Here is a 15,778-nt window from a genome sequence, read left to right as displayed (position 1 = left end):
CCTGTGGGGGTCTCATTGTGCTTGTGTGTGGTGCGGTGGGCTGCGCTCGCCGCGCGTGTTAAAGGGGCAGTTAACCCTTTATTATCCGGCATTTGTTATAGGGGCAATGGATTCTCAGGAGGGCAAATTTCCTACCGCCTTGGTGGAAAGCCAGGGGACCGCTGTTTCCCCCCCAGGGGGGGATTTAGCCACTATTGTGGCTGGCCTTGCTGCTCAGGTGCAGATGCTGGTGGCTGCTCAATCTACTAAAAGACCCAGAGTTGCTCTTTCCTCTGATTCTGAGGGTGAAGGTGATGGGGCTGTTATGGCGGGGGCCTCCTTATCGGGGTCCCGCTCCTCCCTGGATCTAGTGGGGTCCGAGGTGGAGGCTGAAGTTGAAGGGGTTGATAATTCTCCCCCTGGCTCGCCTGAAGAGCTTGCAGTCATGGATGAATTGATTGCTTCCATAGAGCAAACGCTGCGTTTGCAGGATGAAGTGTGTCCCCCCGCTGCCTTGGCGGCTTATGGGACGCAGAGAAAACGCAGGACGCCGCAGGTTTTTCCCTGCAATGCTGATTTTCAGCGCGCTGTTAAGGAACAATGGCGCAATCTGCGCAAACCTTTTGCTGTACCAAGTAGGTTCAAGCTGCGTGGACCTGAGGGCTCAGGGAGTGGTAGTTCCGGTGCCTCATCGGGACAGATTTCGGGGGTTTTATTCCAATCTGTTCACCGTGCCCAGAAAGGAGGGCAAGGTTCGTCCAATTCTGGACTTGTAGGCTCTGAACCGCTCTGTGCGGGTTCGCAAGTTCCGCATGGAATCCCTGCGGTCGGTGGTGGCTGCCCTGGTTCCGGGGGAATTCATGGCCTCCATCGATTTGAAGGATGCGTATCTTCACATCCCCATTTTCGAGGGTCACCAGAGGTACCTTCGATTTGCCATTGCGGAGGATCACTACCAGTTCGTGGCGTTGCCTTTTGGTCTCGCCTCGGCTCCGCGGGTCTTCACCAAGGTGCTTGCACCGGTTCTGGCATTATTGAGGGCCCAGGGCATTTCTGTCCTGGGGTATCTGGACGACATTCTGGTTCGGTCTGCGACCAGCCAGGGTCTGGAGAAGGACCTGTCTGTCACGATGCAAACTCTGCAGGAGTTTGGTTGGACGATAAATTTTCCAAAGTTGACGCTGAGTCCGTCGGTTCGTCTTCCCTACCTGGGAATGATTCTGGACTCGGTGCAGGCGAAGGTCTTCCTGCCGGAAGACAAACTCAGAACTCTTCAGGAGGAAGTCAGGTCCCTCAGGGACGTTCCGCACTCGTCTCTGCGGACGTGCATGAGATGTCTGGGATTGATGGTCTCGGCCTTCGAGGCGATACCCTTTGCCCAGTTTCACACGCGGGGTCTCCAAGCGGAGATCCTGTCCATGTGGGACGGGCGACCTCAATCTCTGGATCTTCAAATCTCGTTGAGTCATCGAACCAGAAGAGACCTTCTGTGGTGGCTCCAGTCCCCGATGGTGTCCGGGGGAAAGTCGTTTCGTCCTATCTCGTGGACGGTAATCACCACGGATGCCAGCCTGTCGGGCTGGGGGGGTGTTCTGGGCGTTCTGTCCGCCCAGGGGACTTGGTCGGAGGGGGAGTCCTCCCTTCCGATCAACATTCTGGAATTGCGTGCGATAAATCTCTGTCTTCATCGCTGGACGGACCGGCTGCAGGGCTGCCCGGTTCGGATGCAGACGGACAATGCCACGGCGGTGGCCTACATCAACCACCAAGGGGGCACCAGGAGTGCCCGAGCGGCTCGAGAAGTGGCCCACATTCTGTCTTGGGCCGAGGCTCATGTCCCGGCGATAACGGCGGTTCACATTCCGGGGGTGGAGAACTGGCAGGCGGACTATCTGAGTCGCCAGACCCTGGATCAGGGGGAATGGTCTCTCCACCCGGCTGTCTTCCAGATGTTGTGCGCGAAGTGGGGTCTTCCAGATGTGGACCTGTTCGCGTCTCGTCTCAACAACAAGGTGAGAAGGTTCGTGGCAAGGACGCGCGACCCTCGGGCAGACGCGTCGGACGCGTTAGTGGCCCCGTGGCATCAGTACGGGCTGATATACGCGTTTCCACCGATTCAGTTGCTGTCCAGGTTCCTTCGCAGGTTACACTCGGAACGCAGTACGGTGATTCTTGTGGCACCGGACTGGCCTCGCCGGTCCTGGTACGCGGACCTCGTGAATCTGGCGGTCGACGCCCCGTGGCGTCTGCCTCTTCGAGACGATCTCCTGTCTCAAGGACCGATATACCATCCTGCTTTACAGTCGCTGGCTTTGACGGCCTGGCTGTTGAGACCGAGGTCCTGAGGGAGAAGGGTCTCTCCCCAGAGGTCGTTCATACCTTGATCAACGCGAGGAAGTCTTCCTCGGGGAAGGTTTATTACCGTACTTGGAAGGCCTATTTTGCTTGGTGTGAGTCCAGGGGATTTTCTCCCCGCACGTACTCGGTTTCCCGAGTGCTGTCCTTCCTTCAAACGGGTGTCGATCAGCGTTTGGCGCTGGCTACGATAAAGGGTCAGGTGTCTGCGCTGGCCGTTCTGTTTCAACGTCCCGTGGCTTCCAACTCCTTGGTTGGCACTTTTGTTCAGGGTGTGCAGCATCTGGTTCCTCCTAGGAGGGATCCTCTGCCCCCTTGGGACTTGAATCTCGTTCTGTCTGTGTTGCAACGTGCTCCTTTTGAACAGATCAGGGAGATCTCGTTGTCTATGTTGTCCAAAAAGGTCGCCTTTTTGGTGGCGATCACTTCGGCTCGCAGAGTGTCGGAGCTGGCAGCTTTGTCCTGCAAGTCTCCGTATCTGGTTGTTCATTTGGATAAGGTGGTCTTGCGACCTAATCCTTCTTTTCTTCCGAAACGAGTTTCGGAATTCCATCTTAATGAGGATATTGTCTTGCCTTCGCTGTGCGCGAAGCCTAAACATCCAAAGGAGGTGAGATTACATTCTCTGGATGTTGTTCGGGCGATAAGGGTTTACCTTAAATCGACTGAGTCTTTTCGAAAGACGGACTCCTTGTTTGTTCTTCCAGAGGGTCCTCGGAAGGGCATGGCGGCGTCGGCCTCTACCATCGCCAAATGGATCAGGCAGACCATTGAACAGGCCTATGCTTTGCAGGGGAAGGTTCCCCCTGTGCCTGTGAAGGCGCACTCTACTAGATCTCTGAGTACGTCTTGGGCCTGTCGTCATGGGGCTTCTGTAGCCCAGGTGTGTAAGGCGGCGACTTGGTCGACCGTGCACACTTTCACAAAATTCTACAAAGTAGATGTTCAGGCATCTGCGGATGCTTCCTTTGGCCGCAAGGTTCTTAGTGCGGCGATTCCCTAGGGTCCCTTGTGGGGACCACTGGCTGTTGGGATAAGTTTTTTATCCCCTGGTTATTTGTCTTTTCCTGGGTTGTTGCTCCTGTTGAGCACCTGTTTTTTCCTGTTGCCCAGCTGGGTTCCTTCCTTTGGTAAGGTTCCTTTCTTTGATGCGGAGACTGCGTTGCCTTTTTGGCGCGGATGCGTTTCCCACCCCTCATGTTTGCACTGCTTTGGGACGTCCCCGTATGTGACGAATATGAAGAGGCGGCGACTGTCGGAGGACGTAAGAGAAAAAGGAATTTTTGTAAAATCTTACCTGTAAAATTCCTTTCTCTGAGTCCTCCGACAGTCGCCGCCCCCGCCCCTCTTTTGGGGTTTGGTTGTATACTCTACTGCTATTCCACTAAAACTGAGATATGGTTGCAGGAAGTAGGAGGGTATTGACTGAGGGGACCACCCCTTGAGGGTGGGATATGTTAAAAGCTTTAATGTTAACATATTCTGTTGCCTAGCTACTCCTTCGGAGCAAAGTCTAATACCCCATATGTGACGAATATGAAGAGGCGGCGACTGTCGGAGGACTCAGAGAAAGGAATTTTACAGGTAAGATTTTACAAAAATTCAGTTTTTTCCATCCGTTCAGGGATCGGATCGGATGAGAGCGGACAGGCGGTCTGCTCTCATCCTATCCCCCATAGAGAGCAGCGGAAGCTGTGACACCTCCCTTTCTGCACTGCAAGCGGAGACGGAGCTGTAATCCGCCGGCTCAGCGGGGATCGGCGGATCGATCCCCGCTGACCAGCATGGATCCGTCTACGGAGGCGGACCGTGTGAAAGAGCCCTAAGACTAATCTATCTAACCCTGTGAAGCAAAAATCTCTGTACTATAATAAGGTGATGATTATGGTAGCTGGAGCTGTGATTGCCATCATCCCTACATGTGTTACAAAACAATAGAAGGATCCTCAAGAAATGGGATTTTTAAGGCAGTCAAAACAATTTGAATAAAACTAAAAATTTTTATTGAAAAAATATTATTAAAAACAAATCACAGTCATAATTACAATAAAAAGCACACCGTATATATAATGATAAAAAAGTTGACAAATATTTAAATACTCAAGTGGCAAAAAACGGCATTCCTGGGCACAGCTGATAACCAGGTTAGATGAAATTGTTGCACGGAAACAAATCCAACGTGTTTCGATATATCAATAAATGTTACATCGTCTTCAGGGATTATTTGCCAATGTCTGCAAAATAATAATATATTAAAGAAAGTACTACATAATTGTAAATATCTCTACCATTCAAGGTAACTTGCATTCTTAGTAACAGCCATTTAGTATGGATGGATCAATAAGAGAGAGGTCCACCTAGTGTGTGGCCAGACATTGCAGATGGGATCACTGGACATAAAAAATTCCATTGTAAAGCAAATCAGAAAGGCAAAAAAAATAAAGTAACAAAACCATATATATAAAAAAACATGTATATGGTTTTGTTACTTTATTTTTTTGTCTTTCTGATCATTACAGCTTTTTGTAATAGTTTGGATGTGCCTTTGGAGTGGAGTCCCCATTATGTTGTGGCTTTGGACCTTGCACCCGGCACAGGAAAGCCCCCACGTTGATACGTTGGGGGCTACTTTTCTTCAAAGCGGGCCTTGTCTGGTGATCCTACCGGTCTTTGGCAGCTGGAAGAATTTCCTGTGTCGGCGGTGTAACGGATCAACCGACACCCCGACTGGATACCTTTGTTGACTGATGCTCCTAGTGCTTCCCGAGGGCTCCAAGCACTCCACCAGACACCATAACCACCCCTGACCCCACAACCACAACAGCTTGGTTGGGGTCTCGCTGTCCCCAACCCACCCTGGACCTACGACAAGGCTCTAGGTTCCAGTGGGTGAACCTCTCTTTCCCCAGAGAGTGAAGCAGGAACAAGCTCTTACAAGAGCTTAGTCATTATTCAAGGGAGTATGAAGAGCATAGCAATCCCTTGTAACAGATTCCGCCAATAAGAAACAGGACTCTAGATTGAGGGTGAAGTAGAACTCAAACTGTTTATTCAAACACATGCACAAAGAGATATACACTGTAGGACAACCCCCCCCCCCCCCCCCCGGCAGCCAATCCACATACACACATACATCCCATAATAAGTTTATCTTAACCACTTGCCGACCGCCGCAAGTACTTATACTGCGGCGGTCAGCCCCTCCTGGGCAAAGTGACGTACCGGTACGTCACTCGCCCACGAGCCTATAGGCGCGCTCCCACCCCCGCTCGTTCCCTGACATCCCCACGTGAGTGACCGGCGGCTCTGATGTCCGCCGGTCACTTGCGATCTCCCGCTGGAGAGGGAGAAAGGCAGGCTGCTAATGTAAACGCAGCCGCCTGTCATTCTCCCTGGTGTAACTGCCATCAAAAGCCACGCCCCTTGACGTAAATAGCAGATCGCCGTCATTACTAGTTAAAAAAAAAAACGCTAAAAATTACATAAATCTTTCCCGTAGTTAGTAAACGCAATAACATTAGCGCAAACCAATCAAAATCCGCTTATTGCAAATTTTTTTTTTTTACCAAAAATATGTAGCAGAAAACAAATTGGCCTAAAATGTTAAAAAATTTGAACATTTTTACATTTTTTTTGAGAATTTCATATAAAAAAATTTGAAAAATATTGTTATTTTTTCAAAATTGTCGCTCTTTTTTTGTTTATAGCGCAAAAAGTAAAAATCGCACAGGTGATCAAATACCCCCAAAAGAAAGCTCTGTTTGTGGGAAAAAAAGGACATCAATTTCATTTGGGTACAGCGTCGCACGACTGCGCAATTGTCCGTTAAAGTCACGCAGTGCCGAATCGCAAAATAGGCCCCGGTCTTTGAGCAGCCAAATCCTCCGGGGCTTAAGTGGTTAAGGCAGACAGAAACAATAGAACAATGGAATACAGGCACTTACCAATAACAAACCCCACCCCATCTCACTATATAGCAAGGGTCTATGAGACACTCCTGCAAAACTCTAGCAATCTGAAAAGTCAAACCATTCATCTTCATACATTTCTTGAGAGATATTGCTTACAACTGTCCCATCTGAAGTTATCCAAACCATTCTCTCAGGGTCCCCCAAGTATCTGTCCCTCACTTCCAGTGACGGTGAACACCGTCACAGGCGGTTTCTAGTCTCCATTATGGCCACGACCAGGATGTGGACATCACGAGAACCGGAAATGAGGTGACGACGCGTGACATCTTATGACGCATGCGTGCCTCGCTATCACCTGCCGTGACCGAATGTTGGTGTCCTGGGAACTGGAAGTGACGCGGCGGCAAATGACCACTCATGACACATGCGCCTTGCCCTTATATGGAGATGCCAGGCAGCGCTTACAACACCATTTGCTCCCCCCTCGTGCAGTGGAGAGACAGATCTCGTTGCCCTCTCTGACGATTGTCCAGTGGGTTCTCCGTGCCTCTAGGCGCTCTGTTCCTGCTTGGTTTTTGAGCTAGCTACCCAGATTTGGCTCGATCATCACCTTGTAAGTATCGTGCCTGGACTTTAATGGTAGTCCTCTTTTTGGCCTGTTTAACATAGGTTTAACAATTCCTTCTTGTCTTTGGTGCATAGATCCCCCTGTATTTGGTTGGAGATACCCAATTTCCCTTTTGGGCTTTGAAATGGAATTTTTATGTCCAGTTATCCCGTCTGCAATGTCCGGCCACACACTAGAGGGAACTCTCATTTATTGATCCATCCATACTAAATTGCTGTTACTAAGAATGCAAGTTAGTTTTTATATCTTACCTTGAATGGTAAAGATATTTACAATTATGTAGTACTTTAATATATTATTTTGCAGACAGTGGCAAATAATCCCTGAAGAAGATTTAATATTGATATATCGAAATGTGTTGGATTTGTTCCCGTGCAACAATTTCATCTAAGCTGCTTATCAGCTGTGCCTGGGAATGCCATTTTTTGCCACTTGAGTATTTACATTTTTGGCATTTTTTTTATCAAATATATACTGTGTGCTTTTTATTGTAATTATGACTGATTTGTTTTCAATAATAATTTTTCAGTAAAAATGTATAGTTTTATTCACAAAAGTGTTAGCCCCAGTGCTAGCTTTTCTACGCCAATGGGGGATCGTGGTACTGGGCTACTTGGACGATCTCCTTCTGCTAGCGGAGTCTCCTTCTGTTCTGGTGGAAAACCTGGAGATCACAATACGGACTCTGCGGGAGTTCGGCTGGATTCTGAATTTTCAGAAGTCTGCCCTGGTTCCGTCAAAAAAGCTGGACTATCTGGACCTGACTCTGGACTTGGCTTTAGTCAGAGTGCTCCTTCCTCTGGACATATTTCGGCCACATCTTGAATATGCATTGAATATCCAGTTCTGGGCACCGGTCCTCAGAAAGGATGTGCTGGAACTTGAGAGAGTCCAGAGAAGGGCAACAAAGATAATTAGGGGAATGGAGGACATCGGCTATGAGGAAAGACTGAGAGCATTGAATTTATTCTCTCTGGAGAAGAGACGCTTGAGGGGGGATATGATATCAATGTACAAATACCATACTGGTGACCAGAGCATAAAAAAACAAACTTTTCAGAGGAAGGGAATTCAATAAGACACGGGAAGCACTCACTAAAACTAGAAGAAAATAGGTTTAACCTTAAACTACATAAGGGGTTCTTTACTGTCAGAGCAGTAAGGATGTGGAATTCTCTTCCACAGGCAGTGGTATCAGCAGGGAGCATTGCTTGTTTAAAAAAACTATTAAATGGGCACCTTAAAGAAAACATAAAGGGGTATACAATGTATGGTTAGCAGCAAACACACACTCATGGGTTGAACTGGATGGACTGATGTCTTTGTTTAACCTCACAAACTATGTAACTTTCTATCTTGCACAGAGAATGCTGGATCTTTATAGAATTAGTCTCAGAGAAAGCACATTGTGCTAGATGCAATCAACCACAGGGTACAACTCAGACACTATTGGCATGAGGTTATTGCAGCCTTAAATAATGTATACTAGCCTCTTCAACCAGGGTGCCTTCAGATTCCTCCAGGGGTGCCTTGACAAACTGCCCAAAAATTATAGAAACCAGCAGGAGGATCAAGCCTGCCTCTTAGTTAAAAAAACACAGGTTTTCATTGTGCACCAGTACAACATTCTTGCTGCCAGCATCCTAACAACCAATGATGTCATTGATTCATAAGGAAGGATGTTAGGCTTCTTGTTTGCCTCTCCATCAGCACTGGGGTCACATTTGCTGATTGAGAGAGAGAAACATAGCAATTATTGTCAGTACCTGTGTACAAAGGTGAATTTGCATTGGAAGAGTAAATCACATTGGGTGTCCTACATGTGCGGATGTTGCTGGTTTATGTAAAACCATTAGTTTAGTTTTAAAATTTTAGAATTCGGTGCCTTGAGACAAAAGGTTGAGAAACACTGATCTATACGGCATTGCCCTAACCCATGGGTGGCAAACACAAGGCCCGCGGGCCGAATCCGGCCCGCCAGGCCTTTTCATGCGGCCCGCGGCTGCCTGCCACCTCTTTGTCACGGTCATGCAAAAGATACATCCTCCGGCCGGTCTCCAAGGAGACATCTCACGCTTCCTCTCCTGGCGGCGCCGCTGTGTTTGTGCGCATGTGCGGCCGGCCGGGCATGCGCACAGCTCAATCTGCCGGCGCCGCTAGGACAGAGGGAGCGTGAGATGTCTCCTTGGAGACCGGCCGGCCAATCTCTTGCTCTCTCTCCTCAGTCCCTCTAGCGGCGCCGGCTATTAGTGTCAGTGCCTTTTTTTTTTCTTCCTGTCAGCTAGCTGCACCCATAGAGCGGGCTTTTTGCCCAATACACAGGCAGGGCTTGTACCAGAGCAGGTACAGATAGGAAGGTAGCATAATGCACAGATGTGCGAGAGATTTTTGGGGGTTTTTTTTGGGGGGGGGGGGTGGTGAGGGCTGTGGAGGCAGGTGGGAGGATGGGAGCAGAGCGCACTCCTGAGCCCCGCACGCCAAAACTCTGCACGCAACCCCGCACTTCATGCACAGCGCACTCCTGAACCCCAAACTCTGTACCCAGCGCATGCCAAAACTCCGCACGCAACCCCGCACTCCATGCGCAGCACACTCCTGAATCCCGCACGCCAAAACTCCACACGCAACCCCACACACGCAACCCCGCACTCCATGCGCAGCGCACTCCTGAACCCCGCACTCCGTACCCAGCGCACGCCAAAACTCCGCACGCAACCCCGCACTCCATGCGCAGTGCACTCCTTAACCCCGCACTCCATACCCAACGCACGCCAAAACTTCGCATGCAACCCCGCACTCCATGCGCAGCGTGCTCCTGAACCCACACTCCATATGCAGCACACTCCTGAACCCCGCACTCCGTACCCAGCGCACGCCAAAACTCTGCACGCAACCCCACACTCCATGTGCAGTGCACTCCTGAACCCCGCACTCTGTACCCAGCGCACGCCAAAACTCCGCACGCAACCCCGCACTCCATGCGCAGCGCACTCCTGAACCCCGCACTCCGTACCCAGCGCACGCCAAAACTCCGCACGCAACCCCGCACTCCATGCGCAGCGCACTCCTGAACCCCGCACTCCGTACCCAGCGCACGCCAAAACTCCGCACGCAACCCCGCACTCCATGCGCAGTGCACTCCTTAACCCCGCACTCCATACCCAGCGCACGCCAAAACTTCGCACGCAACCCCGCACTCCATGCGCAGCGCGCTCCTGAACCCGCACTCCATATGCAGCGCACTCCTGAACCCGCACTCCATATGCAGCGCACTCCTGAACCCCGCACTCTGGACCCAGCGCACGCCAAACTCCGCACGCAACCCCGCACTCCATGCGCAGCACACTCCTGAACCCGCACTACATATGCAGCGCACTCCTGAACCCTGCACTCCGTACCCAGTGCACACCAAAACTCTGTACGCAACCTTGCACTCCGTACGCAACTCTGCACGCAACCCTGCACTCCATGCGCAGCGCACTCCTGAACCCCGCTCTCCGTACCCAGCGCACGCCAAAACTACAGATAGCACCGGCCCCTTGAGGGCAACTATACTGCTGATGCGGCCCCCGATGAATTTGAGTTTGACAGCCCTGCCCTAACCCCTGACCCTATTATATGTATCCTGGGTTATGTTGAATCCACTGCATTGGACTCCAATCTAACTTAAGCGATCACGAGCACTTTTTATTGCGCAAACAGATTGGAAATCCAAAATGAATAAAAGTATCCTATTTGAAAAACACATACCTCCTTCGTAATGCGCTGTGTAAATTTGATGCGATATGGTCTTATTGGATAGATGTCATGTATCCTTTTCTATTGCTGTTTGTTGAGGATAATGTTTTTATTGTTACCTGTGGGCTAATATTTTGCAAATGCAATCCTTTAGAGTAAGGATGCACCGAAATGAAAATTCTGGGCCGAAACCGAAAATTCAGGATGCCCTTGGCTGAAAACCGAAACCGAAAATTACTTTTTCCCCCAAATGAGAGAGAGAGAGATATAATAGTTGATAATTTCTATGTGGCACGATATCCAGGAAAAACAAGCCACCAGTGAATCGAGAGAACATGCTGGGATTTGTAGTCCTGCAGCCACGGAAAACTGATGTTGAAGGCTATACTGTTCCTATAATCTCACATTATCCCTGATATTAAAGTCATTTAACCACTTTACCACTGAGTACTGGAATAGTACTGCGGCAAAGTGGCACGATCCCGTCTGACGACGTAGACCTACGTCGCCAGACTCCTCCCCTGTAGGCGGCGCTCGCACGCCGCCGGAGGCGCGCTCCCGCTGTTTTCATTCACAGCGGGAGTCGGGCCAGGGGAGGAGCAGCGGCGATTGCCGCTGCTCTGCCCCGATCGTCGGGGATCTAGTGTGGAGATCCGCCCGCCTGTGTAAACACAAGCGGGCGGATCTCCTCAGTGACAGGGAGTGACAGATCGGAGTGTTCAGCATAGCTGGACATCCGATCTGTTCCTGTCTCACTCAGTCACCTCCCCCCCCCCCCACACGTCAGTAAGCACCAGGCATACATTAACCCCTCCCTCTCCAATAAAATTACCCCCTTCCCTGCCAGTGTCATTTTTACAGTAACAGTGCATATTTATAGCACTGATTACTGTGGTAATGTCACTGGTACCCCCAAAAGTGTCAAAAATGTCAGTCAAGGGTCCGATCTGTCCGCCGCAATGTCGCAGTCCCGCAAAAAAAATCGCAGATCGCCGCCATTACTCGTTAAAAAAAACCACCAAAAATGACATAAATCTTTCCCTTTGTTAGTAAACGCAATAACTTTTGCGCAAACCAATTAAAATACGCTTATTGCGATTTTTTTATTTTATTTTTTTACCAAACATGGGTAGCAGAAAACAAATTGGCCAAAAATTTAAAAAAAAATTGGTTTTTACATCTTTTTTGGGGGGAATTTCATATAAAAAAATGTTAAAAATATTGTTATTTTTTCAAAATAAACGCTCTTTTTTTGTTTATAGCGCAAAAAGTAAAAATCGCACAGGTGATCAAATACCACTAAAAGAAAGCTCTGTTTGTGGGAAAAAAAAGGACGTCAATTTCGTTTGGGTATGGCGTCGCACGGCCGCGCAATTGTCAGTTAAATTCGCACAGCGCCGAATCGCAAAAAGTGGCCCAGACGTAAGACCGCAAAATGCTCTAGTGGTAAAGTGGTTAACAGGAAATTATAAAATGTAGCTAATTACACCAATGAGCATACTTGTCACTGATATGATAACCTAGCAGAGCAATGAGTCTCCTATAGGCAGACAGACAGACGTCCTGTGTCAGTATGGAAGGTAGAGAGAGAGAGAGACAGAGACCCCTGCATGAAGCCATTTCTGGGAAGTCAGGAAGGAGAAGCTTTTTTTTTTTTTTTGCACAGATCTCTTCTTATTGAACTGTATGCGACATGCAAATGAAATGCATAATTATGATGTAGGTGTTTACATAAGAGAAATAGAATTGTTTCAGTGATAAACATGTGAGCCGGCTTTCTGTGAGCTCATCAGTGCAGCAATGGCTTAGGCTGTGTGGAAGTGCAGAGTATCTTTCCTATGGTCTCCCAGAGAGTGTGTTCATTAGCATCAAAGGTTCTGCAAATGGCACTTTGAAAGGCACCACTAACATTAATTGGTAAACAGGATTTTGAAGTGACTCTTTTCACTGCTAAACCTTTCAAATAACAGTCTTTCACTTCCTCTTTACTGAAGGCAATATCATTGATCCTAGACTTGATTTTTTTTTTTAAATAATGGGAATACACACATTGCCCTGCTATCTGAGGTTAACCCATTGTGTGCCAGCTAGCTTAGGACCACAGCAATAGTTATGTTAAAATACTTTACAGCACCCATAGCCAATGCTCATCATTGCTGAGAGAGGGTGAGATAGAGAGAACCCTCCTTGGCAGCACACACAGCACATGAGAGAGAGAGAACACTCCTCCTCCCTCGGCAGCACACAGCACTAGAGCTCATGCAGAGAGAGAGAGAGATATTACCCTCCTCAGCAGCACAGAACACATGAAGGGAGGAGGTGGGTGGAGCCATTCTGCAATAGGCACAGAGGAGGACAAGGATCCTCCTCTGCTGTGCATGCTGGATCTTCTCCTCGGACGTCACTGGTTGCTAGATGCCAGTCGGCCATCCTAGCAACCAGTGTTGCTCACACTAAAGTGCCAGCGCCGACGGAGGAATGGAGCGGTCAGCGGAGAGACCCGTCTGACAGGGAAGTGAAGGGTTCACTTCTTACAACTATTTGCGGCCAATAATTGTCGGCATCTTTAACACCTTTTCGGCCGAAATGGCATAGGCCCATTTTCGGCTGAAAATTTTTTTTGCCGAAATTTCGGTGCACCACTACTTTAGAGGCATCTAGGTGACACAATTTGCATACAAATGGTGTTCTGTGTAGTCAGTGCTGTACTGTTGTCCCTTCATTCTTCTTTTCTCTTAAGCCTGGTACACGTTATAATTTTTTTTTTTTTTTGGGTTTAACAAAAAAAAAAAACTGACCGCTTAGGTGGGCGCCGCTGTACTAACAACCTGACTTTAAAGCGGAGTTCCACCCATATTTTCAAGTTGCTTTTACTCACATGCCCACCCACAGTGCAGCCCTAAATGGATATTCATTTTTTTTTTAAATTATGTCCAAATACTTTTATTTTAAATGTGTCAGCGGCACTTCTGATCCCAGCCGCCTAGGCAATGTCGTCATCAGGCGATTCCCTTGGACTCCTGGGATATCGGCGTCATCGATCCCAGAAGTCCAAGGGAATCGCCTGATTCTCTTTTGATTGAAAGGTTGCCATAACGGGGCGGGAACTTCCGCTGCAGCCGCCATCGCTATGTCAATCTGTAATCAGACACTGCGATGCACGAGTTCGGGAGGTGCAAGCTGTGTAGCCAGCTGCACCTAATCCAGGAAATGGACACAAGTGGGCTTCAGATGCCCAGAACTGCGATGGTCCCTGCCTGTTTCCGGTCATTTTTTACAAATTAGAAAAAAAACACACACAGTTACATTTGCAACAGTATCCAGATAGTAATGTACAATTTGTGCCAATCATGGGGGTGCTTTTAAATAAAATCTGATTACGGTGACTGGAGCTCTGCTTTAATACAGCAATCTCCCCTGCTGTTCTATTGTGTTCTGCCAGGGGGACCAAATGTCGACCTTTTTTTTTTTTTTTTTCTTTTAACTAGCAGAAGACACCCGACATTCGGCCTGTGTGTACTAGGCTTTAGGCCGGCCATACGTTATTTGAACCATTAATGGGCAGGCTGAATGTATCAACTTGGGTACAACCAACCTGTGGGATTCTCTTACGATTATCGCTAGCGGCTTCTATAGCCACGAGCGATAATCGCTGGGAGCAGACAATTACTCGACAGGAGGAATTCCCCTGTCAGCACTGTCGGTGTTGATGGGAGATTCACGAAGATTTGTTTCCTGCAACTGGTGGTTGAAGGAAACAAATTTGCACTGTGTATGGCCTGCCTTAGAGTGCGCTCACATTTGCTTATTTAACTGGTCCCAGGCACGGCTCAGCCCCTTTGGGTGGTTCGTTTGTGTAGTGGGAGTGCTCTGATTCGTGCCTAGGTCCACTTGGAACATGTGGTCCTGGCGCAGTTCACTCTCCATAGAGAAATGTGTAGTAAAACTGCGATCACTGGTCAGGTTAGCAGAGGGGTCTGCCTGGGAACACCTTACAAGCCAGTGTGAGTGTAAAGCTTGGGGGTACGCACAATTCGGCTGGTTCAGCAGGAACTGGCCCACATTCGGACCATGTGTACAGCTGTTCTTCCGATAGAAGGGACATGCTGGAAAACCAGCATCCGATCAGTGCTTGCAGCTAATGTCTGCAAGCGCTTATTAGTGTGTTCTGGCAGGGAGGGGAGAGTTCCCGGGGGAGTCTACCTGTCGGAACACAAAGGCAAAGTGGGAGAGATTGTTGCACTAACGTTGCTTAGTACAGTGATCTTTTTTTTTGTGTGCAGCCGCTGTGCCTGAAATCTGAATGTGTGTACCAGGCTTAGAGTTTCTGAAGGCTGAGGGTTTTTATTTATTTTTTTAATATGAGCTCCTCTCGATCTAGCAATGTGCATTGGCTCTTTGGGAACCCTCCCTCCTCATTGGCTGAGACAACAGCCAGTGCTAAGAGCACCGACAGGGGACGCAGTAGGAGGAGACCGGGGCTGCTCTGTGCAAAACCGCTGCACAGAGCAGGTAAGTATAACCTATTTTTTGTTGTGATTTTTTTTTTTGCCTTCTAATATCACTTTAAGCCAGTGGGGGGGGGGGGTGTATAATTTAACTCTTGCATGGTGATAGAACACCCTGAGTCTTTTTGTCCAGCAAGGAAGTTTCTATCCTATCAACTTTCTAGCTTTTTTTTTTTCTCTTCTATCATCTATTTTACACATTGTCGATCCATCCCACCATCCAGGCAATTTTTCAATTGCAAGAGATGCTGGGGTGGCAGAAAGGGGTTAACTTTTTTTTTTTTATTATTATCTTGGTCAGAGTCAGCTGGAAATTGAAAGTATAGCTCCTTGCAGATTCTCTTTTGCTTTCAGGTATGTCTAGGCTGTGCATCATATTAATGTAATGCTGTTCTATGCTGTAGGTGTGAAGAAATTCGTGTGTGTTGAGGAGCCGCAGGGGACATCTGGTTGTGAGTAAGTTTAATTTCAATTTTTTTTATATGTGTGATGTATATATAATATGGCTGGGGATGTTTATGAGGTTTATGAGGCAAAGTTACAGCCATCAGAGCCTGCAAAGTCAGAGGTTAGTCAGATATGTGAGCGCAATCTCTGTCCTCAGGGCCTCCTGGTTGGTACAACACAGGGGACTCTCGAGGGGGGGGGGGGGGGGGTTC

General features: G+C 48.6%; 1 protein-coding gene across 4 annotated transcripts in view; it reads left to right on the top strand.

Annotated features, from left to right (window-relative positions):
- Positions 1–15,778, top strand: part of TRAF2 (TNF receptor associated factor 2) — a 108,851-nt gene that overhangs the window by 1,703 nt on the left and 91,370 nt on the right. For 3 of the 4 annotated variants that reach the window (XM_082264413.1, XM_082264412.1, XM_082264410.1), the window contains exon 2: positions 15,524–15,575. The exons of the other annotated variant lie outside the window; for it this stretch is intronic. The gene's annotated coding sequence lies outside the window, so the exon portion shown is untranslated. The remainder of the gene's footprint in view (positions 1–15,523; positions 15,576–15,778) is intronic. 4 annotated transcript variants of the gene reach the window in all.

This window comes from Pelophylax lessonae (assembly GCF_965119305.1).
Source record: "Pelophylax lessonae genome assembly, chromosome: 7".
Classification (NCBI taxonomy): Eukaryota; Metazoa; Chordata; class Amphibia; order Anura; family Ranidae; genus Pelophylax; species Pelophylax lessonae.
The sequence above is the reverse complement of the archived record's forward strand: the minus strand, read 5'-3'. Positions and strand labels throughout refer to the sequence as shown.